At 46.9% G+C, this 22,740-nt stretch overlaps 1 protein-coding gene across 2 annotated transcripts in view; it reads right to left on the bottom strand.

Moving 5' to 3' along the window:
* Positions 1–5,333: 5,333 nt before the first annotated feature.
* Positions 5,334–22,740, bottom strand: part of SOBP (sine oculis binding protein homolog) — a 172,580-nt gene continuing 155,173 nt past the window's right edge. For both annotated transcript variants that reach the window (XM_055134284.1, XM_055134285.1), the window contains one exon: positions 5,334–7,296. The gene's annotated coding sequence lies outside the window, so the exon portion shown is untranslated. The remainder of the gene's footprint in view (positions 7,297–22,740) is intronic.

Below are 22,740 nucleotides of genomic sequence, written 5' to 3'. Positions count from 1 at the left end.
AGCCAGGGATAATCCTGGAGCACCACTGGATGTGACCCCCAAACCCACCCACCAAACAAAGCAAAACACTGACATGGAATGTGGCATGTTTTCAAGGGAAGCCCAGAGGAGGAACTACTAGGGAGTTTCCTTTTGTCTCAGGACCTTCCCAGTAAAACTGCAGCCTGCTCCTCTGGGCTCTCCCTGAGCTGAACTTGTGCCCATAGCTGAGGAGGGTCCTCACCTGCAACTCAGACATCACAATTTCCCAATAGCGTCAAGTTCAGAAGTTCTAGAGTGGGGCCCAGAGCAGGAAGAGATAAAGGGGGGTTTTAAGATGCAAAGATTTGAGAGGCCCATACAGTTTGACTAAGGATAGCAGATTAGTGGAAACAAGTAAATCAGGCAATATATGCTATTGATCTTTACAAAGAAGACTCTCTCTCTCTCTCTCTCTCTCTCTCTCTCTCTCACACACACACACACACACACACACACACACATACACACACACATTTTTTCAATTCAGGGAACAAAACCAAGGCCTCATACATGCAAGGGAGGCCAAACACTCTATAGCTAAGCTATATTCCTGACCCAAAGAAGACCTCATTTGTGCCAGGATTTTATTGGGGGTTGTTAGGTCAAGAAGATATGACACCTGGCTTTTTCCTATGGTTCAAGAGATGGAACCTACTTTTGAGCACCAGTCACTTTTAAAGATGAGATGACCAAAGTCAAAGTGACAGGGGAAAGTCCAGCCACACAGGAAGTACTTGAAGTACTTGGATTCAGGCATATGGAAACCAAAAACCACAAGAGGAAGGTCAGAATACGAATGTACTGATGGAGTGTGGGCTTGGTGGCAGACTGCCCAGTCATGGTTCCAAACTCTGACACTTACTTAGACTCTCTGTGTTCAGTTTCCTCATCTTCAAAATGGGCAGAATCATAGTACTGACCTTAAAGGGTTTTTGTGAAGCATAAATATGATACAACTCAATAGCATAGTACATTGAATAAATGTCCATTACAATCAACAATAATATTTTTTCCTTCATATGTGTGTGTTCATTCCTTCCTAGATGGACTGAGCCAGCCCTAAACATGAAGGAGTGAGGGAAGGGGTCTGGTAGTGGACTAGAATGCCCAAGGCCCTGTAGTGGACTGGAATGACACCATCAGGCATGTGTTCTACTGGCTGACTCAAAGTGATATAGGAGCTGAGTTGATGATGGTATTTCTGAAGCTGAAAAAACATAGCACTTTGGGGCTGAGGGTTCAAATATTGATCCTATTATTAAGTGGCCGAGTGACCTAAGCAGGTGACTTCATCTCCCGGACAGGATCTTCGTCATCCAGCAACGATATGGAGTGCACATGATTTTGTGAGACTTCTTGAATTGGGTTGAGTGACTGTTCTGATAATGGAAACTGCCCATTTGTTCAGTGAGTCAACCAGAAGTCCAGGGACCCAGACTCCAAATAACAGTGAACTCAGTGTCATCCCCCTACCCTCTTGGTGTAGGAGAGCTGACTCAGCAGTGCCACAGCTCACCGTTACCTCATCAGACAGTTTCCCCCTATTTGCACTGGTCACAGGAGAAAGCTCAGAGTGCAGATATCACACCAATAGGCTCATAGATGCCAACAAACTTCTCTCTTCTCCTCTCTCTGAACAACTAGCATAGGCCTATAACCCACCTCCCTTGGACTTTACCTATGGGTCTGTCACCCGTTGTCATTTGTGAGGTGGTCAATACCTCAGAATAAGAAGCTGTCATATAAAAATGTTTCTATTTTATTATCTTATTATTTTTGGTAGGGGTCTTTCGGGCCACACCTGGCAGCACTGATGGGCTACTCCTGGTTATGTGCTCAAGAGACCACATGGTGACAGAGATTGAACTGGGGCACCCCAAATGCAAGGTAAGTGCCTTGACCCCTATACACTCTCTTTGGCCTGCTATTTTCTTTTCTTACTTTTCCAAACTAAATGCAAAGGTCAAAAATGCTGCCCTCTCATAGTTTGGCACCAAGTTAAAAGGATCTGGCCTCCAAGTTTTTGATATCTTGATAGGGAGCACGGATTCAGGAGCCCACAGCTGGCCTCTACTCTATTATGGCACCCCGAGCAGAAAACCTTTCTCTGCACACCTTTGTTTCTTCACCCAGGGAGGGTGCCCTTTCAAGGCTATTCTAAGAATTAAGTGAATGTGTGTGGGATCCACCATGGGGTAAAGCAAGCTCCAAATGGCAGGGTGGTGAAAAGCAGCTACAAAAGAGTTACAAAACTGGTGTCAATGAAACCCACTCCACCATTTCAAGGATACCTCTGAAGCCCTCTCTGTGACTGAGGACTAACTTTCCATATGAGACGGTGCCCAACAGCTGAGGACTCATTTGAGGCCCTCTGAGCACAGTGGAATTACCTGTTGCCTGGGCCTGGTGCATAGCTCTGAACTCCACTGCATCTCAGCCGGCCTGTATTACTCATTGCACTCAGAAGAAGCCCAAAGACCTGTAGTAGGTTTAGTTCCCTGGCAGGGGACACTGATGCCTCCTTCCCTGGTGACCCATACTGAAATTCTGTCATCATTCTGCATTTGCTGCATAGCTGCTCTGGTTCTCAGGATTCCCCCCCACCACCCCACTTGTCTTTAGCTAACAGGAGACAAACACCTCAATCCAGCCTGTGTATCCCATTTCCAGGGTGCAGGAGAGGTCTTTAGGGATTCCATCGAGTGGACTTTGGAGGCCTGGACAACCTGGATGGAGCAGGAGAGAAGTGGCCTCAGTCTACTCAAACAAGAGCAGGTGGACAAAGCAATTCAGAGAAAGATCGGGACATCAGAGGTGACATAAATACTTGGCTCTGAATTGCACAACTTACTGTCTTCAAAGACAATAAGGAGGGCTTTCCAGGTGCTAGAGAACTGAGGCAAGTGACAGGCCACGCATCCTCAAAGGCTTTGCCGACTCACAAGGAAAGCTGAGCAGCCAGACAAGCACTGGTACACTGGGATAGGGCTAAGTGGGGAGTCACCTGTGTCTTGATGGGCTGCAGAAATTGCCTAGTAGGGACCTGGGGAAGATGTGGGGGACAGAGCAGCACCACGTGCAGGGCCAGGAACCAGCTCCTAACGCAGCCCGTGGGAGAGGAGAAGGTGAGAGAGGGGGCCAGGGCATTAGTTACCTCCGGGAACCACTGAGGAGTAGTCTAAAGGTCTGACATGTCCCAGGGTGAGCCCTGGGCCCTGCTAGTCAAGGAAGATAAGAACCTGGAGGAGGAAGAGGAGATGAGGGGAACAAGTGGGCATGTTCTCACACGCCTCTGCCCTGGCTGCTCAGCTTTGGCCCGGGATACTGTATGGGCAGTGTGAGCCTGGGACATGCAGTCAGAACGTGCTCCAACTTCCTTTCCAGAACCCTGCGAAGTTTCAGAAGTAGGGGACATGTTCAGTGACACAAGCCCCAGGGAAGAGCCTTGGGGAGTCCCTTAAGGGACCACCACAGCCCTTTATGCCCATTTCACATCAGCCACAGGTCAGGCTCCCCGCTGGAGCTGATTTGATGTTCCAGTCCTGGGTTATGTGACAGCCCTTCATAACAGGGTAGTTGTGGCCCGGTCAGAGAGTGCAATGGCTTCAAGCTTGTTCCTAGACTCAGTCACCATGAATGCACAACCTTCTGGCTTGGTTTAAAATGAGGAATGCTTCCCTGCCACAAACTTACAGGAAAACCAAAATGACTTTCCATGATGACAGCCATCGTGTTGCTCCAGGTTAGAGGCACAGTCTGGACTCTGGAGCCAAAATCTCTGGATTTGAGTCCCATCCTATAACTCACTGGCAGACACATGCTTGGTGGTTACTTAATGCACAGGGTTTTTCAGCCTTTGTTTGTGACCCAGGAGAAAGAACCTCTGAGGGTCTCTGTGACATTCAGCAAGGCCGGGGCACAGTGTTCCACGGCTGCTGTAGCAATTGCCTGCATTCGCTCTCTATTTCTTCCTCTGTGATTTTGGTGGCCCAAGAGGATTTTGTACTCAGGAAACCCTAAGATTAAGGAAAGGAAGAGGAGAGGAAAAGGCACACTGATGTTTAATGAGAGGTCACAAAATCTTTTCATGTTGGAACAAAGAGACCTTTTGTTCCCAGAAGGTTCCAAATGTTTGCTCGGTGATCTTGGCCTAGAGAACAAGGCAGAATCAATATCCTGGATGGAGATCCATGTGGCCGAGTCCCAAATGAATAATGCCACCAGGGACTTTGTCCCAGACAGCTCTAGCGGGGTGCTGCCCTCTGCCATGTCCTCTACTGGGCTGAGCCATTTCAATGGATTCACAGCACAACTCCCCCACCTGGGCCCTTCTACTTCCTGAGGTTCCCTGAGAGAGAACCCAAGGTTCTAGAACCTTCTCTGGGAAGGTTCCTTCTGTTGGACAAGATGAGTCACCTCAGTGTGGGTGTCTGAGGGTGACCATCACCTCTAATTCCACGTGGCCAAGAGGATAAAATTAAATTTTTCTGATGATAGTTGGGTGTTAATGTACTTTTTATCTTGGAAATTTTGGGGGAATTGTCTTCCGGAGGTACACAAGAGACCTGGGGGTGTGGGAGTCCCTCCCAGTGATACTTGGCTCCCTACATGGGGAGTCTGATGCAAAGGGTCTGAGGATGCAGTATTGGGAGTCCCCTGGACACATACAGAGCAGGTCCCTGCTAGCACATGCTCTGTCTGTATCCCTGAGCACCGAGCTATCTCCAGATCTTCCTCCCCCCGCCACATCACAGAAACTTTGGTGTTTCATTCAGATACTAAATAAGTACCAGACTGACACACTCCAATTTATCTAAAGGACTGGAGAGATAGTATAGGGATTAAGGCACTTGCCTTGCACATAGCCAACCCAGGTTTGAATCACCAGGAGTAATCACTGAGCAGAGCCAGGAGAAAGCCCTGAGTACCGCTGGGTATGACCCTAATACACACCCCAATCCCCCATCCTATCAACACAGTGAAAATAACTAGACTTGAATACCCAAGCCTGGGAGCAGAGCAGGACATGGAGTGGGAGAACATGTGGGGACAGATCCACTGTCTCAAGATCTCAGAGCTGTTCCTCCAAGGTGAGGTGGGAAAACAGGTCCAGAAAGGCACGGGGGTAGGTATCTGCAAAGAAGAGTAAGTTGCAGGGGGAAGGGTATGTCCACATATTTGAAAAAAAAAACAACAACACAACTTCTTCTAGCATTCTAAAATATGTATCCCTAGGGGAGAGAAGGAACACTTTCTGCACCGAGGAACATAACAACCGTACCCGTAAGAATGAGAAGCACAAGAGCAGCACATGCAAGTGCATTTTTTTTTTCCTTCGAGATTTATTTTTGTTTGATGAATCTGACACCGGTCAAGGAGAGGAGAATGTTGGGAGCCCCCACAGGGAAAGGAGTCCCCAGAGGTGGGGCCTCTGCTTCCTGCAGGGGAGGGTTTGGGGGTGGGAGTGGGTTCAATTTGTGGCTGGAAGTTTTCCTTTTTTGTTCACTTTTATAAATCTCTCCCGGGGCTTGCGAGCTTTCCCTCCCTCCCACCTCCCTTGCCCTGTCCCCCCAATTTCTTTTTCTTTTTTTTTTTAAAAAGCGAGCTCGCTCGCCAGGTGTGTCCCCCAAGCTTTCACGGCTCTAATAAATAAGGAGCACCTGTAAAACAGTAGCTTGACTTGGTAAGTGACTCTGTACAAAGGATAATATAGAAATACAGTATGTACACCGTATCCAGGGGTCTGCTGGGCACCCTCGCCCACCTGCCACCAGCCCCACCCCTCCTGCTGCTGGTTCCGTGGCCTTGCTGGGCAAGTGCCCTGGACCCCTCCAGAGGGAACAATTGCTTTATCGGAGTTAGTAAACAGATACACTGAATCACAAGGTGATTTGAATTTTTTTTTTTAAGTTTTCTTTTGGGGGAATTTTTTTCTCTTTTTTTTTCCTTTTCTTCCTTTTTTTTTCTTTTTTTTTTCTCTTTTTTTCTGTACTCATCAGGATGGGACACTCCACAACTGTCTCACCAACTCAGTGCCAGGACACATGCTCTAGAGGACTCGACTCGCAGCTACAACTGTACAAGTGCACACAAGAAAATCTACCCTGTTATCCTCCACCCACTGATTGAGGATCGAATTGCACATTTCTCTTAACCATGACAGGAGAAAGCAAACAGTGAAACAGAATCACAGCCCATGGTTCTCACTTTCCCTCTTGTTTTCATTGGTCTGTCCATACCATTCCCATTATCACCAAAGGGCTCTGCCTATAGAGAGGTCGTTTCCCGACTGACTTCCTGCATCGCCGAAAACCATCAGGGCTGAAATTTCATCCAAGGCTTTCGTGACGCCCAGCAAATATTCCCCCTCGGATTGTTTTACACCTTGAGGGCATTTTGGTCTTCAGTTCAACACTCTTGCCCTGTTCCCAAATGGGGCGCTATTTAGGGGAATTTAAAGAGAAAGCTGAGAAGAATAAACATTTACCGAGTTCTCTTGGCATTCAGTCTCTGAAAAACCACAGTATAAACTATTCATGCTGCTTCTTACATCTGTCAAATCGAAAATTAAAAGCCATAAAAGTGTAACACTGAAAATATGGCATTGAGAAAAAAAAATGGACAAAGGTGGCCTTTGTAAAAATAACAAGAAAAGGTTTATCAGCCAATAAAATATTCTAACTCTTCCTTTAAAAGTGCATCCTGGGCAGGGACAGAGACAAGTCTGAAGCGTGGGGACTCCAGAATGGTCCCCGCTCCGTCGTCGACACGTGAACGAACGGACAGTACCAGGTCCCACACCGTACAATGCCAATCACCGTTCTTAGGGTAGCAGCAAAACCACAGCAGTTTTTTAAAAGATTTAAAAAAAAAAAAAAAAAAGGATTTTTGTCTTCTAATCCATCTCCTCTTCCGGCCTTCCCGTCGTCAGAGGGGCGGGGGTGGGGCAGGGAGGCTCCCTCCCTTGGTCCTCGGGACAAGTCGGGGCTCTGTCCAGTCCAGAGGCGCTGTCCTCACGGTCCCCAGGGAGAAGTAGCAATGGTGGCAGCAGGAGGGCGAGGCCCGCTGGGTGGGTCCAAGACATGCTGGCTTCTCTGGGCTGGCGGCCACCTCGGGAGGGCCGCTTCCTCGGAGATGCTTAATGACAGGAAGCGGCTGGGTTTGCTGGAGTGTTCGCCAGGGGGGTGGTGAGCTGACCAGCTGGCGTCACAGGCTGGCGTGACATGGTGAGCCTGCGCCCTCTCTCCATGCAAGGTACCCTGGGGGTGAGTGTTCCTGCAAAGAAGCGGAGAAGGGGCCCGTCAAAATTTCACCATCCAGACCACCACCAACCGCGGCCCCAGAACGGGGGAGAAACAGCCCCCAGTCAGAGCACTCCGAGGAAGAGCTCTGACACCCCTCACCCGCCCCGAACAGAACAGGTCCCCAGAAAAAAAAGCGACTCAGCAGGTTAAGGAGATGACTGTCCATCACCGTGCCGCTGGCTCCGGCCCTGCTGGCTTTGCGTGAGGAGAGGAAACTTGAGGAATGCTTAGAATCCCACTTTGGGATGCCTTAAGGCCCAGGGTGCACGATGCCCGCACCCCTACCCATGAACTCCAGCATCCTTGGAACCCCGGTCACACACTCAGCTGTGTGTCACTGTGTCACTACAGACTTGCCCCACGTGGGTTTATCTGAGAAGCCCACGAAGAGCTGAAAGCCAGGCACGGTTGCTGGGGGGGCCTCCCCCTCTGACTCCAGGTAACAGCCCTGAATCTTTGCTTCCCAGGAGAAAAACCCAAAGAATTTTCGCACACTCAAAATGTGGCCAGGGAGACCACCGTGGGGGGGAGATTTCTTGAGACAGGCCCATGAGCTGGAAGGCAGGCCTGTCATCGGGGCTTCCCCAATCACAGCTGGTCTGATCCACACCAAACAGCAGCGTGGGCCCGGATCCAGGGCAGAGGGTCTAAACAGAAGTGTCCAAAAGTCCTTTCAGGAGCACACCCCCCAATTTTCTCTACCTTTCTATTCCTCGACTTATTTCCTTTATTCCCCAGCTCTTAGTTTGAAACACAACTACCAAGGACATCCAAACACTTCCAGTAAGCAGCCATTTAGTTAAAAGTTGGTCAACTGAGCCCGAATGTCCCTGAGATCTGGGCTTATGTCTGTCTAGCTCAGCATTTCTCAATTGGAGGAGGGGGTGGGGGTGAGGGGGTCATAGGGCTATTCTAAAGGTCAAGGGAGGGGGGCTACAGCATGGATCTAGGTGGTCAACCAGTATGATAGATGGGCCCTGGGAAGGAAACAAGGTCAGAAAGAAACCACAAGGGACAGAGCAATAGGACAGCAGGGAGGGCATTTGCCTGGCACGCGGCTGACCCAGGTTCAACCTCCTGCATCCGAGATGGTCCCCTGAGCAGCAACAGAAGTACTTCCTAATTGCAGAGCCAGGAGTAACCCCTGAGCATCACTAGGGGTGACCCAAGAAGCCTAAATAAATAAATAAAGTTAAAAGAGACCACAGTTAGGAAAAACGTTGAGAAACACTGGTTGAGCTCAGGTAGCCTTGGCTGGGGTGGGCTCGACGCAATCAGGCAGCTCTCAAGCCCCAAGCCCCACATTTTCCCGCTGCCAGCTCCTGGGGGCTTCAGACATGGTAGTGGGTAAAATGCAACTAACAAAGGGTGACACTTCCCCACAAATGGAGAGGAATCTGAGAATTAAGGGGACATGATCTCAGAAAGGTGAAAGGGACCCCAAGAGATTACATACTCCAATTTGCTCATTTTGCAGCTGATGGAAAGGATGCCGCAAAGAGACCTGCACACTTGCTTGGGGGTGTGCGCAGTATGAACTGGCCCAGAGAGAGGTCCAAATGTGCACAGGGAGGGTGGGAGAGTGTGTGTGTGGGGAAGCGGCCTATGCTTCAAACCCTGCGATCCAAAGAGCTGGTATCAATGGTCGCGATACTGATGATGAGCCAAGAGCAAGGTCTGAGAATCTGAATGTGCACGACAGGAAATGCCTGAGTTCCCCAAATCACATTAAATCACCAGATCTGTGTGCATTTAATATGTATATTAAATAACCGAAGTGAAAATGCAAAACACCACAAGTATGCAAAGGGGGTGGATTACAAGGCCGTGGAAACCTTTTCATTTGGCATGGTCAGATTTGGAAATGTGGAGATTTCTCTCGGAATAAAGAGCTCACTTTGATTTCTTTTGCCTCTCCCTCTCCTTCTGCCGTCTCCCCTACTCCCTCCTTGCTTTCCCCCACTCCCGCAACACACACACACACACACACACACACACACACACACACACACATCCTTTCCTTTCTTCTACCTTCTGTTTTTTCTCTCTTTTCCTTTTGAGAATGAGAGACAATGGCCAGAATGGATACAAAAAACGGATATCCCCAAGAGCCACTATTAAAACGAACAACCTCAGAAATAGCAAATAGACCCACAGGCACAAAGGCGGGCCTCTATGCAGGGAGGAGGCTGTAGTGGAGGGAGAGCGTCCAGGAAGCAGCCTTGGAGCTGGAGGGAAACCGTCCCCACTCTGGGCTTGGGCCCAAGAGTGACCAAATCCTCCAGTCAAGAGGCCTCTGTATTCTTTAAAAGGGGAAACACAAATGTGTGTACCGCTCTTTTCCACGAACCGGGCGACACCATCCTTTTGAATGGAGAATGTGGGAACTGCTTATTCAATGATGCTGTCTTTTCTTCTTCAATGTCATCACGACTTCCCTCACCCCCGAAAAAGACAAATCTTTCTCCAATAAGTTTCTTTATATTCAAATCACCTCTGGACAGAGGCCAAACGTGGACAGCATCAGCCTCCTTGGGGAAGATTTCAAGGCTTTCATAAGAGACTGGGAATCGGGATTATAATGAGAGCCATTCTGGAACCTTGACTACAGCGTTCGTCATCCCAAACACTATAATAATCATTATTATTCTCTGGTATCTATTATTGTCTGGTAAATAATATGTGTTTTCCCCCAAAGTTCTAAAGGGTGCAGCTGCACCACTCTCTATTTTTTGCAACTCCACTCCTGCTGCTCCCAGAGCCGCCTCATGCCGAGCTTATTTTAAGAGAACAGCAAAGCAGAGAGTTTTCTACGGCTTCCTTCCCTCCCGCCACATGCGCGCCATGCTTGGGACACCCACAAAGGCCAGATGGTGGCAGTGCGAGTCCCTCTTTGCTGCTAATATTGGAGGAGGGGGACACCCAAGTCGTCTCCTTTCCTCTTCTAGGAGTGCCGGTGGGTTCAGGGTGCCCCCCCCCCTACATTGATGACACGGGATTAGATCCAGGAACCAATGAAAATGAAGATGCCAATTTGGCCATTTCTGTTGAAGGCAGGACACACATTTCCAGAGTGGGGTGCAGACCCCTATGTCTAGGGGTACTTCCTCCTGTCATCAGGAGAGCGTTACTAGGAACTCGATAGGCTTAACTCATCTTCCTTAATCACAGAGTAATTGTTGGAGAATGAAAGAGGAAAAAAAATGTTTCTGAATACTAATAAATTCTTTCATTGTGGAGACTGTCCAAATATGGCCATTTCCAAGGGCCTGGGAGGTGGTCAGGCCATGGAGCAAATAGAGCCTGGGTGTAGTACTGCATGGACGCATGTGCATGCACACACACGCACACACACATATTTATCTGGCCATTCCTACCTTTGCTTATTTGACCTTTAGAGCCTAAGACTTATGCATTTTAAAGAAAATTTTATAAGTTCTGGGCAACTCCCCTCTACACACAAAGGTGTCCCCAGAAACATGTCACTCATCTTATTCTACACCCAACATTTCCAAACTAGTTTCTCCATAGTACAAGAGCCATTTCCACTAGAAGTCTGCCTTAATAAATTCCTTTTCTAAACCTTTATCCTTCTCTCTTTCCTCAAATACATTTGCACTTAGCACGACCCAAATCCCATAGGTCTGTATCTTGCTTAGCTGTTTAAAAGGCAATGCTCCCAGTTGCTGTCATATTTATCCCAGAGTCTAAAACCCCTGTGGCATCTAAAACCCCTCTGATGAGGCATATATGCCTATGCCAAGTTCGCTTGCCTGGGTTCCAGCCCCAGGCACTAGCACGAGCGATGGCGCCCCCAGTCACAGCAGCCCCTCACTTCCCGGGGTTATAGGCAGCCACTCTGCGCTGGCCTGCGCCACACTGTTTATCTGGGACAATAACAAGTCCCAAAGGACTGGCCTGCTCTCAGGTAGCCACAGCTATTCTGGGACACTCACAAGGGCCTGCAACCAGTTAAGAGCAGAACACAGGTTCAGCACACAGCCCCAAGAGCAGAGCCACACAGGGGGCTCGGCCCCAGACCCACACCAGAGCGAGCTTGGATGGGGGGAGAGATTTGCTCAAAAACAAGTTTGCCCCCTTTCACCCCCCAATTCCCAGGCCACTGCCACTTGACCAGACGCCCTGACAGGGCTTTTCCCAAGATGGAAACGGTATTTGTGTATGAAGTGGAGACCATCTGTTTTCTTTTAGCTCATCGCTTCAAGAAAAGTCACTGAAAAACTTCCCGTCTCCAACCGAGAATGACTGTGGTGGGAAATAACCTGTGATGGGGACCGAGACCAAGTCTTCACCCACCTGTGCTCTTCAGCCCAATTCCCTGATACACAGTTTCTCATATATTTAGAGGCAAAAACATTAAATCCAACAGGAAGTCTTGGTTTCCTTTCTCCTTTAGGAATAACTCTGCTCTTGCTCTTTAATAAAAAACCACCTAAAACCAATCTCCATCTTTGAGTTTTTATTTAACACACCTGGTGGTGTGCAGGGCTTACTCCTGGTGGGGGCTGAGGGACCAAATACGGTGCCAGTGATTGAACTGAACTCAGCTGCATGCAAAGCAACTGCTGTACTCACTGTATTATCTCTCTTTCCTTTTTCTTTTTTCTTCTAAAGTGGAAATATGGGTTTTCTTTGCTTACCTGGATCTATGAGCTTAACAGGCTAAGAGGCCTACTCATTCTTACAAGCTGCCATGCACTGCTACTTCTTGCCTGCTCTAGGATCCTGAGACAAAGCCATGAAAACCACTCTTGAGCATTCTCAGAAGTTCTCATCTTTACTTTAGATAAATGATTCTCTTTAGCTATATGGTATTTTTCCTAGAAATAATCTAGGTGTTTAAATAAATGAAAGAAACTTTTCTCTGGCCCTGTTCTTGAAGCTTGCATGAGTCCCTGCCTAACTGAATATTTCACAAGACCCTAGAGCCTGTGGCAACATCCGTACACATCCATCCATACACAAAAGAGAACAAGAAAGTAATGGCAGGCCAAAGAAAATGTCTTGCAGGAAGAGTTTAGAACACGGCTGCTCCTGCTTTTTGGGATCAAACACTTCCTGATATGATCTGGGAAGGCCATAGTGTTTTGAAAGATGGGGGCCAGATTTTATTGAGCACCTACTTTATGTCAAAGACTGCAACAGATACTCTCATGTACACATTTCACTTGAAAACCAGTCCTCTGCATGCTTATTCAATATACACTTATTTCTTTGAACAGCAAAGGCTCCTGAAGCATGTATGAATGTCGCCACTTTACAGATGAGAAAACTTACCCAGGAAGATTGAGGAATTAACAGAGTTTAAGATGTTGGGGGTGAGGGCTGGAAAAGAGAACTGACCTTTTGTTTATGCTTTATGCTCAAGGTCACCAGCTGGAAAGAACAAAGCTTGGTTGAAGTATTGCTGATAGGGTCCCCAAATTCATTCTCCTCTCCACAGACAGCTACCTGTCTCATCTCCCCTCTTCCTTACTCTGACAAGTGGGGGTTCAAAATGTCAGAGCTAGGGCAAAATGATACTACAGGGATTAAGGAGTCTGTCTCTCCTGCCACTTTCACCAGTTGGATCCCCAACATGGAATATGGCCCTCTGATCACTTCTAGGCATCATTTCTGAGCACAGAGCCAGGACCAGACGCTGAGCATCACAGAGTTTGGTACCCCAAAGACCTACCCCTTAAAATACTTCAGAGCTGTCAGGCACCTTAGAAGCAGACATAATCCAATTTTCTTGCTTTGCAAACAAAAGCTCTAGGAAATGTGGGATAAGAAACAACTATTCCCTTTTCATTCACTTCCCATCTAAGACACAAAGGTAGTTGACAGACCTACCTTCCAAAAATTCTTCCTGGGCCAAATAAGTAGATGCTAATATTGTAAGGTGCAACAGATACAAAGCTTACTTGTTTATAGCTATATTATCTGAACACAATCTCAGGTTTGTTTGTTTTATTTTAAAAAAGAATTGAGAAAAAACAGCTTTTTGTGTAAGTAGCTATAGTCTACGGATCAACAGTAGATGTTAAGATTTTAGAGGAGTTTGGAAAGAGGCCTGATCTCTTTATGCTTTACAACCAGCCTACTTGGCAGAGGGAGCACAGAGAAGGGGGAAAGGGGCAGGTTTCATATTCATGGAAACCACTGCAAAAAGTACGAGTAAGCACAAGGATCACTGCTCCCGCCGCGCCCCCACCCCTCTACACCAAACAGCCAGGAGAGGGGAGTGTGGTTAATAATTGCTTTTTCTGCAACCCTTCCTTCCACCTCTCAGCCCCAGATGTTCAAGTACAACCTATTTCCTCCCTGGATTCAGCTGCCCAGTGTGAGGAAACACTGCCGTGGGCGGTGAGAACATGACCCCCGGCCTTGGCAAAGGGTGTGTAACTCAAGCAGGTTGGTGGTGTCCGGTGTCCACCGAAAGGCAAGGCAGATGAGGACGCAGGTTCTAAGCTGAGCTGTGCTGCTCTGACCTTGAGTCTGGGCTCTCTGCTCGTTCCAGTCTCTCCTTGTAAAAGTGGAACCAGACATCTCAGAATTTCTGGAATGTTTTCCCTGACCTCTGAGGTGGACGGCATGGAAGCGTTCCTTTACTATCCATTACACATCTGACTGAGGGAAGCAGCTTCCCTGTAGGGGTCACAAGGACCAATTGGTTTTTGTTTTTTTTTTTAATCTGGATTGGGGGGGAGCGTCACACCCAGTAATGTTCAGAGCTTACTCCTTGCTTATGTGTTCAGAAATCACTGCTAGCAGGACTCAGGGTTATGGGGCACCGGGGATTGAACCAAGGATGGCTGTGTGAAAGGCAAGTACCTTCACCCCTTGTACTGTGGTTCAGTCCTCCCCTCCCCCCACCTAACTAGTATAATAATTACCTCTTCATACAGTTCATGTAGGTAACTATAATCAGGCACCTTTATGCTATTCATATTGGTGCCTGTCAACTCCATGAAGCAGTGATGTCCTCATTTGTTTGTATATAAAAATACCACGGACCAAGAAACAGTACAGAGGTTAAGTTGCCTGCCTTGCTTATGGCCCATCCTAGCTTGAATTCAAAGCACAGCACATGGTCCCCAGGGGTCACTGCTGAGCACAGAGCCATGAACAGCCCTTGAGCACCACCAAATATGTCACCCTTGAAACAAACAAAAAGGCTCAGTGGCCTTGCATGGTCACTCTGGAGCCACGATGGCCAGACAGGAAAAATGTATTCTTTGGTTTTTTTCATCTGTAAAATAAGTTTAATTAATGATATCTCATGGGATTGCTATGGAATGTAAGTTTTGCAATGTTTACAACATAAAATACTCAATAAATGTTAGGTATTGTAATTATTACTATCACAGGGGCGGGGGGGGCAGGAGTTAGTACTCACCAGTTGGCTGGATGATTCCATGCTAGAGCTTACCAATGCAGTGCCCAGGAGCCTCCAGGGCTATGTATGTATGTATGTATGTATGTATGTATGTATGTATGTACACCAGCCATGTTTAAGCCATGTTTAAGGAGCCACAGTGGATGCTGGGGGTGGAACTTAGGCCATTGAGCATACAAGACCTATGTCCGTGGTCCTTAGCTATATATCTCCCTCACCTCTGTTACAGTTATTCAATGCAAAAAATTCAAGCATGATGAAATCCTAAAACTCAAACTCTCACAGCCAGTAAGCACCACCACTTCAAATGCAAGCAGGCCTTGGTCCAGCCCCGGGGGCTTCTCCCAGCCCTTATGCCTTCCTAACAGGCCGGTCACTACCCTTGGTATGTGCCACACTTTGCAGTCTGCTCTCTGGCTTATCCTTCTCACCAAAGGAGATTCTTGTCCACGGAACCATCCTGCCACTATCTTAGTTACCACAAGCCCATAGCTGCCACAAGTGGCAGCTTCAGGAGGTCTAAGGCCTGGAAGTTAAAGAGAAAGGACATTTCCTCAAGTGGCCAAACTCCTTTAAAAAGCACGGAGGATTTGGCACAGGTTCTGCGCGAATCTCTGAAGGGCGTCCGAGGTCAAGCAGCCAGCAATCCTTCAGACTGCTCTTCAGGGCAAAAACAAGAGCTGTGGGCAGCACGGCAGCCACAGTGCGGGCTCTGTGTCCCTCAGGGATAGAGTTCCTCAGGCCAGAACTGCCCCCACCCCTGTGCGCAGCAGATAACAGGTCACACCATGCCTCTGCCCCCCTGGCCTCAGGCTCAGAGCAACTGGCGGATAAGAAAGGCTAAGAAAGGTGGTGCCCCAGGGACCATGGAAAACTGGGGGGGAGGGGGTGCAGCCAGCCTCCTCCAGGACAGGAACTGCCAGCACTGTGAGCTTGGAGTCTCCTCAGGTCTCCTTCTCTCCTGCAGGTCTCCCGCAACTTTCCACGCTGGAACACAGGCACCACAGCCACTGCCACCACACTGATGAGTCTGCCATGCTTAGACTCCACGCCGGGTAATTAGCCTGTCATCAGAACGCAGCCATCAGCTTCGGCAATGCCAGTCTTCCCTTGCTCCCTTTCAATCGACCAACAGCTGCTCAAGTAATTTTCCCCCAACACAGATTTCCTCCTGCCACGCCTCTGTGCAAAGTGGTGTTGATGCTGCCTGCTGCTCAGAACACAGTCCCCCCCACCCCCACACTCCTGTACCCTCCGCCCCCGGAGGTCAGCCCAAAGACACTTGCTCTCTACTCCTGCCTGCATTATTTCTCTGGCCAGTTCCTGTCCCTCCCTGGTCTCAGGATTAGAACCCGGACCTCACCTGCTTCATAGTGCCCTGAGGGCCGCCCTGTGGGCTGGATTCCCATCCTGAGACTCATCCATTTATAGAGCAAAGACATGCCAGCAAGCCCATCTGCATCTGAGGTTGCTACTCAGTTCCCACTGTCCCATCCTCTGCAGCCACACTAGTTCACAGGCTCTGTGAGCTGCTTCTGGAAGTGAACCTGGTTATTTTCTGTCTTAGCAGGTTATGAGTTCCGAAAAAGGAACAAGTACCCACGTTTTATTTTTCTCTTTTCTGTCCCCTTCCTCCCCTCCTTCCTGAGAGATCTTTAATAATAACAGTACCACCATGGGAAGTTGGTGTTAGAGACTGTTAGTTTAAAATAGATATTTTATCATTTAGGGAAATTAACAAAGATCATCTCTGCACTACAAATAAGTGAAAAGAAATGGGCCCCCCTTTGCATTGATTTGAAGTTAAGTTTTGTAGATAGTAGTATATGAAGTAAGCATATTTTTATACTTATACACACACACACACACACACACACACACACACAATTAAGACAGGCCAAAGTGGGGCCAGAGAGGTAGCACAGAGACTGAGAGCCATGCACATAGCTGACACTGGTTTAGTCTCCAGTGCCACATATGGTCCCCTCAGCACAGAGCCAGGAATATGGCCCCAATTACCAACCCCATCCCATAGAAGACATGATCCATGATGACACTAGACAGAACTAGACTTCTCTAAGAACTATAACTAGATGTAGTTTTCTCTGGCCGATTGTAGGGATTCTCCCACCTCTACTCAAAGAAAAAATAAAACAGCTATATTTGGATAAAATCAAACCCCTTGAAGCACTCTGGCCTTAATTTTTAAACTCAGGTATATTTAGAAAGAAAGCCAATTTCTATGTTTATCACTCATTTACATGTAACTCATGAAAATGCTGTTTGATAAAAGTGACTAGAGGTCCAAAGAAGTTTATGGACCTCTCTAAGCTTCCCTATCCCCATTCCCCAACCCCTTTCTTACCAGAAAGTGGTATTTTACCAGTCATAAAATAGCGTGAGCCCCAGAGGCCTGTGGTCAGTTGGAAATTTATAACCTCGGAAGCTTAAATGGATTCTAAGTGTGGAAAAACTTCCCCTCCTCTCTCCTCCTTTTCCTCTTAAGTGCACAAACAGGCTCCGCACGATAAAGCCAGGTTTCTGGTCTTAGTTCCTGAGATGGCTGAAGGTGAGTCATAAAGAATTCAAATGAACCACCAAGAAATTGTACCCAAGACATTTTAGGAAACAATGTGACACTTTAAGTTCAGGTGGACCCAGATTCGGAGCCAACACTAATGGGAAATTTTACTATTAATTACTCTTCAGTTAAGAAAAAGAGGTGGGAGTGAATATAATTCATAGTGAATATTTACCTCTTGGAGACTAAGGTGCGTTTTTTTTTTAAACATGCAGACAACCAACCCTATTTATGACTTTTAATACATTTTAAAAAATAATCTGTTTCCACTAAAAACAGCATTTGAATTGAAACCAGAAAAGCCGGAAGAATTGCATACATGCTATAGGAATTTCACCTTGTATCTTCCTTAACGACACTCAGATACCACTCAATTACTGCATTCTAGTGAGAGAGGGCTTTTGGAGCAAGCACTTAAAAATGGCTTATAAATATTTAAACTAAAGCATCTAACAAATCATAATGACAAAGTTTTGCATTGAACCACATATGCTCCAAATATCTTGAAATTACTCTAAATATGGGTTTAAGATATCAAAAGGGCTTGTTGATGGGATGCAGAACTTTGCAGGGAAACTTAAACCTGGTCTTTCTTGCTCCCACAACATCCAATCTGTACCATTTTAAAAGTGTGCGTGTGTAGATTTCCTTAGAAAAAGATTATGTTACCATCTGAATTTCCAAAACAAGAGTTGAAGGATGAAATATAGGGTTTCCCCTTCTCTCACCAAATGCAGCCTAGCCACTTTGCTTCTAGATAATTTGTTATTGTAGGTTGGCTCAAATTTAAGACAGTAACATTTTAGAAACACTTGGAGAACTAAGCCAGCTGCAAGGAGGATATCATTACAAATTGAGACACATGTTGTATGGGAATACCATTCATTTTCAATACCAAAAACATGTCTGGGGAAATAAGCCATGCAAATGAGGGAGAGAGATACTTTTTTAATTGCATTTTTTTGGATGTTAGGTCAATGTTTCATAGCAAATGAGTCTATAAAGTATGTCTCTCCCTTCTGTTCTTAAAATGCTTTTCAGACACATTTTGGTGTCCTTTTCACCCCTTAAACCAAAACGCAGTTTGCTATAAAAGACAACAAACCAGGGGTTTGAGGGGGAAATAAATGACAAGCCAACCAGCGGTGGGGCAAATACCTGGATGAAAGGAGGCTTTGATGTCCCTGTGCTGATCCCAGTCCATCCTGGAGAGTCCTACAGTGGGGACTCTCTTCCCTGCTCAGAACCCACATCCGAGTATCACGGTCCAGTCGCTCCCATGCTTTGTCCTATAACTATGGCCCAGTCCCAGGAGCAGAGCTTGAAGATCTCAGGGGCAATTTGGCCACGCTCAGATTTATGACGGCTTAGTGTACTCAGGCACTACTTTAAAGCACAGCAGACTCTGAGATTGTGTTGCTGTTGTTGCTTTCGTTCAGGTCATTTTCTCCAGAGTCTTTCAAATGCTCCCTTGAAACAGCGAAACAGCCGGGGGTGCAAGTGGGGGGGGAGGTGTATGTGTGTGCGGCAGTTTTTGCTCCTCCTTGGTCGGGCTCACATTCTCTCACTCCTCACTCCAACCTACCATTTCTCAGCCAGAATGCTATGGAAATCCACAAATCTGGAGAAAAAAAAAATTCTACGTGGTTAGGATTTAGAGCTGGTATCTGAAATGGCATTTGCTTCTTTTCCTTGAGAATGAAGCCTTGTTAAACAATGCCAGCTCTAAATTGTTTATCTTTCAAAGCTCAGTTGTTTCTCTCAAGTAAGATTCCTTTTGTGCTTTTGAGGCAATTAAAAAAAAAAGTTTACACATGCAGAATGCACTTCCTTAACATGCTTCTATACAAGACAGTGTTTCTAATGGTGTCTGAAAATTTACCAAATGATTCTGAGCAGGGTAGCAGGATGGCCACCCGCTGTCCTGTTGGCACCATCTCTGACAGGAGACTCTGGGAAAGGCTGAGTGTCAGAAGTGAGGATACAGAACATGAGTTAAATGTCCCATGCTGTAGTGGTCATCAAACACCTGCCATACATTTCCCTGTTTCTCCATTTCCTTCCAGGAGGGAGGTGTAAGTGACTAAACCCTGATGGCCACCCTCGGGTCAGCTGAGGAGTGAGTTACTGCTAACCAGGCTTATTTCCACAAGCTTATTCCTAGCCAGTCAAACGTCTTCCCCTTTCTGGGCACACTCTTTCCAGATAAAGAGTGCTGGGGGCTAGAGAGATAGCACAGCAGGTAGGCGTTTGCCTTGCATGTGGCAGGCCTGGGTTTGACTCCCAGCATCTTATATGGTCCCCTGAGCACTGCCAGGAGTAATTCCTGAGTACATGAGCCAGGAGTAACCCCTGTGCATCACCGGGTATGACCAAAAAGCTAAAAAAAAAAAAAAAAAGATACCCTGATGGGAGTGGGGGTGGAGGGGTGTCGGATTCCCAGCCCATGCCTTGCTCTGTACGGCTCTCTGGGGTTGCCTCTCAGCCTCTGATCATTCTCATCCCTTGGTCCCAACCCCAGATAGAAGATTCCCACTGCTGGATGGCTTCTCCTCAGAGGTTCTAAACCTTGGAAGTCCAAGAGCAGGGGTAGCACCAAGCTTATTACTTTTCGTTTCCTCATCATCCTCCTTCTTTTGAGGTTTAAAGGATACTTACGAATCACACTTCCTACTAACAGGAAAACCACCAACTCTATAAGGTGATATTATAAGGTCATCCTTCAGAGATGTAGAACATACTTTTTTCTGAAGCCCTAAATCTTGAAACCCTCATGTCCTCAGAAAACACTGTTGGGCATGGCCTGTCCGATTTTGCAGTAAACACTAGCATGGCCAGCCAATCCGGGAACTAGTTTATGGGGCAGAAGTGCAGCTGCCACATATGCACAGTAGGTCTGGAGACCGGGGCCCAGAGAATCCCTGCATTTACCTGATGGTGAGAGTGAGCTCCTCTTATTGCCTGTGCCTCCCCACCACCCGCCCTGCTGACAACGAAGGGTCATGACTACACCTGGAAGAAATAAATACCTGATTTCATATGTCATTTCCTATTCCATCATAAATGGATTGAAAGAGTATCTCAAAGCCAGATGCTCGCACATTCAAGCCTTTCTTGAGACCTGGTCAGAAGGTTAACAGAGGGGGCTGGAGCTATAGCACAGCGGGTAGGGCATTTGCCTTGCACATGGCATCCCATATGGTCCCCCAAGCACCGCCAGGAGTAATTCCTGAGTGCAGAGCCAGGAGTAACCCCTGAGCATTGCTGGGTGTGACCAAAAAAAAAAAAAAGGTTAACAGAGATCCCACAGCCCTGGGGAAATGTGCACAGGGTCATCTCCACATTGACCACTTCAGAAAACTCTCTACATCTGAAACAACCCTGTGGAACACCCCACTCCTCAATGGGTGCTTGATGCAGACCCCCTGGCTGGTTTCTTGCTGGCTCTGTGCATCGCTACCTAGCACAGAACTGTCCTCTGCCTCTGGGGAAATGCTCACTTTAGAGATGAGATGGTGAATGAGCTTTCCAAAGATCAAGTTCTAGAACATGAAGATGATGAAGCAGGAACTTGACTTCCCACAGTCTGTACTCTCAAACCTCTCAGAAAAACGATACTGGCAGAACATTAGCTGTCTCTAACACTCAGCTTTTGTAATAAAGGGACCTTTCCAACAGTCACTTTTGGGATTGTGGCCCCAAGACCAATCACTAAACCCCAAACGACAGCCCTCATCCTCACTCTCCCAAAAAAAGCTGGTGGACTCTACAACGGCTGGGAGAAAGATGGGAGGAATAGGAAGCGTACCAAGCAACCAGGGGCAAGGGAAAAGGTTTAGATTTGGGGACCCTCGGGGCGGGTAGGGGGGAAGATGGACTTATTGCTCCTCCAGAATGGAAAAGCTCAGGGTGAAAGGGTTACTCAGGGGGCACATTTTTTCCACTGATTATTTTACTTAAAGATATGTCATGTCCCTGGAAAATCAAGGAAGGGGGTTGGCTGGGTATTTTCTTTTGAATATCCCCAAACATTTGCAAATGGTTACTCTGAACTCCCCAATGTACCATAAACAAGTGTTAATGGTAGAAATTCAGAAAATGCACAAATACAAACAGCTATCCCCCAAGCTTCAAGGCAAAGACAAAAAAGGGGGTATTTCATTTGTAAATGGAATTCTTTGTGGACAGAATAGTTTGTAAATTGTTTATACATTTTTCCCTTATTATTTTGGGGGGAGGGGTTGCATTATTTTCCATCTTACAGAAGCTTCAGAACCAGTATTTGGCATCTTCTAGTTGAAGATGAAAGGAAGTTTACAAATCTTTAAAATCTTCAACTAAACTTAATTAGTTCTGCATCTAGGAAAATATCTGCCCACTGAAATCAGATCAACAAACAAGAATGCATAAAGTCAGGTAACCAGGAACAGTGTCACTTCAAAACCGTAAAGGAAACCAAAATTGTTTTGTAATTTGTCAAGAATGGGCAAATATGATGACCTGTAGGAAGCTAACCTTAGCCGTCTGGATACTTGATACGTTTCAAGATACAATCTGCTGTTTGCCTATTAAAACTGTTTTTTAATATGAACGTGGATACGAGAGAGGTGGGCACCATGAACAGAAGGAAGAGCACTGAGGTCACTGCCTGCGTTCCCTGTAAGAAATGATACACACCACTGAGGAGCACATGCAACACCACTTGCCATCCCCTCACACACCCCCAACCTGGCCCCAATTCATTTTTGGTTTTTAATGCTTTTATCTCTGGCTTTACCTTGTTACCAGTCGTCACCATCAGGGCAATACAAGCCACGCAGACCGTAACTGACTGTCGGCGTTTACTACTTCTGCAACCTAACAAATAGGCTGGAATTCTGAAGACATGAAAGAAAAGCTACACCATGTGTGCAGAGCACAGGAGTGAATGTGATAGGTTTGGCTCGTGCCGCATGGAAACAGGGCACTCACTACAGAAGGTGGGCGAGACAGGATAGGGCTGAGTGGGGGAGGGACAGGTTTGCTCCCTCTTAAATCACTTGCCTTGGGTAGCTCACCAAGCAAGCATGGCTCTGACATTAGAGGAAGGCTGTAATTTCTCTTCACAAAAGAACTTTTCAATATCAGGGGGCAGCGGGCAATTTCATCTCTGCATCTTCTGAATGCTGAAGCCAGATTAATATCTTTAGTAATGACTCATGTCTACATATAAGACTCTAGTCTGATCTTTAAAAAAATTCTGAACAGATCTGATCCAAATTGCCATCATATAACTTGTGCTTTCATGTTCTTGACTCCGTACTACTTACGGACTAGTGACACTGTTCATGACCTGGTCACTTCTTGCTCCAGCAATGGAAGTAAGATCTTTTTCCCTTCCACATTTCCTTAATGTCATTTGAATGAGTAGTACCAGAATGTGTTTCAAATTA

Source organism: Sorex araneus, chromosome 4 (genome assembly GCF_027595985.1).
Source record: "Sorex araneus isolate mSorAra2 chromosome 4, mSorAra2.pri, whole genome shotgun sequence".
NCBI classification, from domain to species: Eukaryota; Metazoa; Chordata; class Mammalia; order Eulipotyphla; family Soricidae; genus Sorex; species Sorex araneus.
The sequence above is the reverse complement of the archived record's forward strand: the minus strand, read 5'-3'. Positions and strand labels throughout refer to the sequence as shown.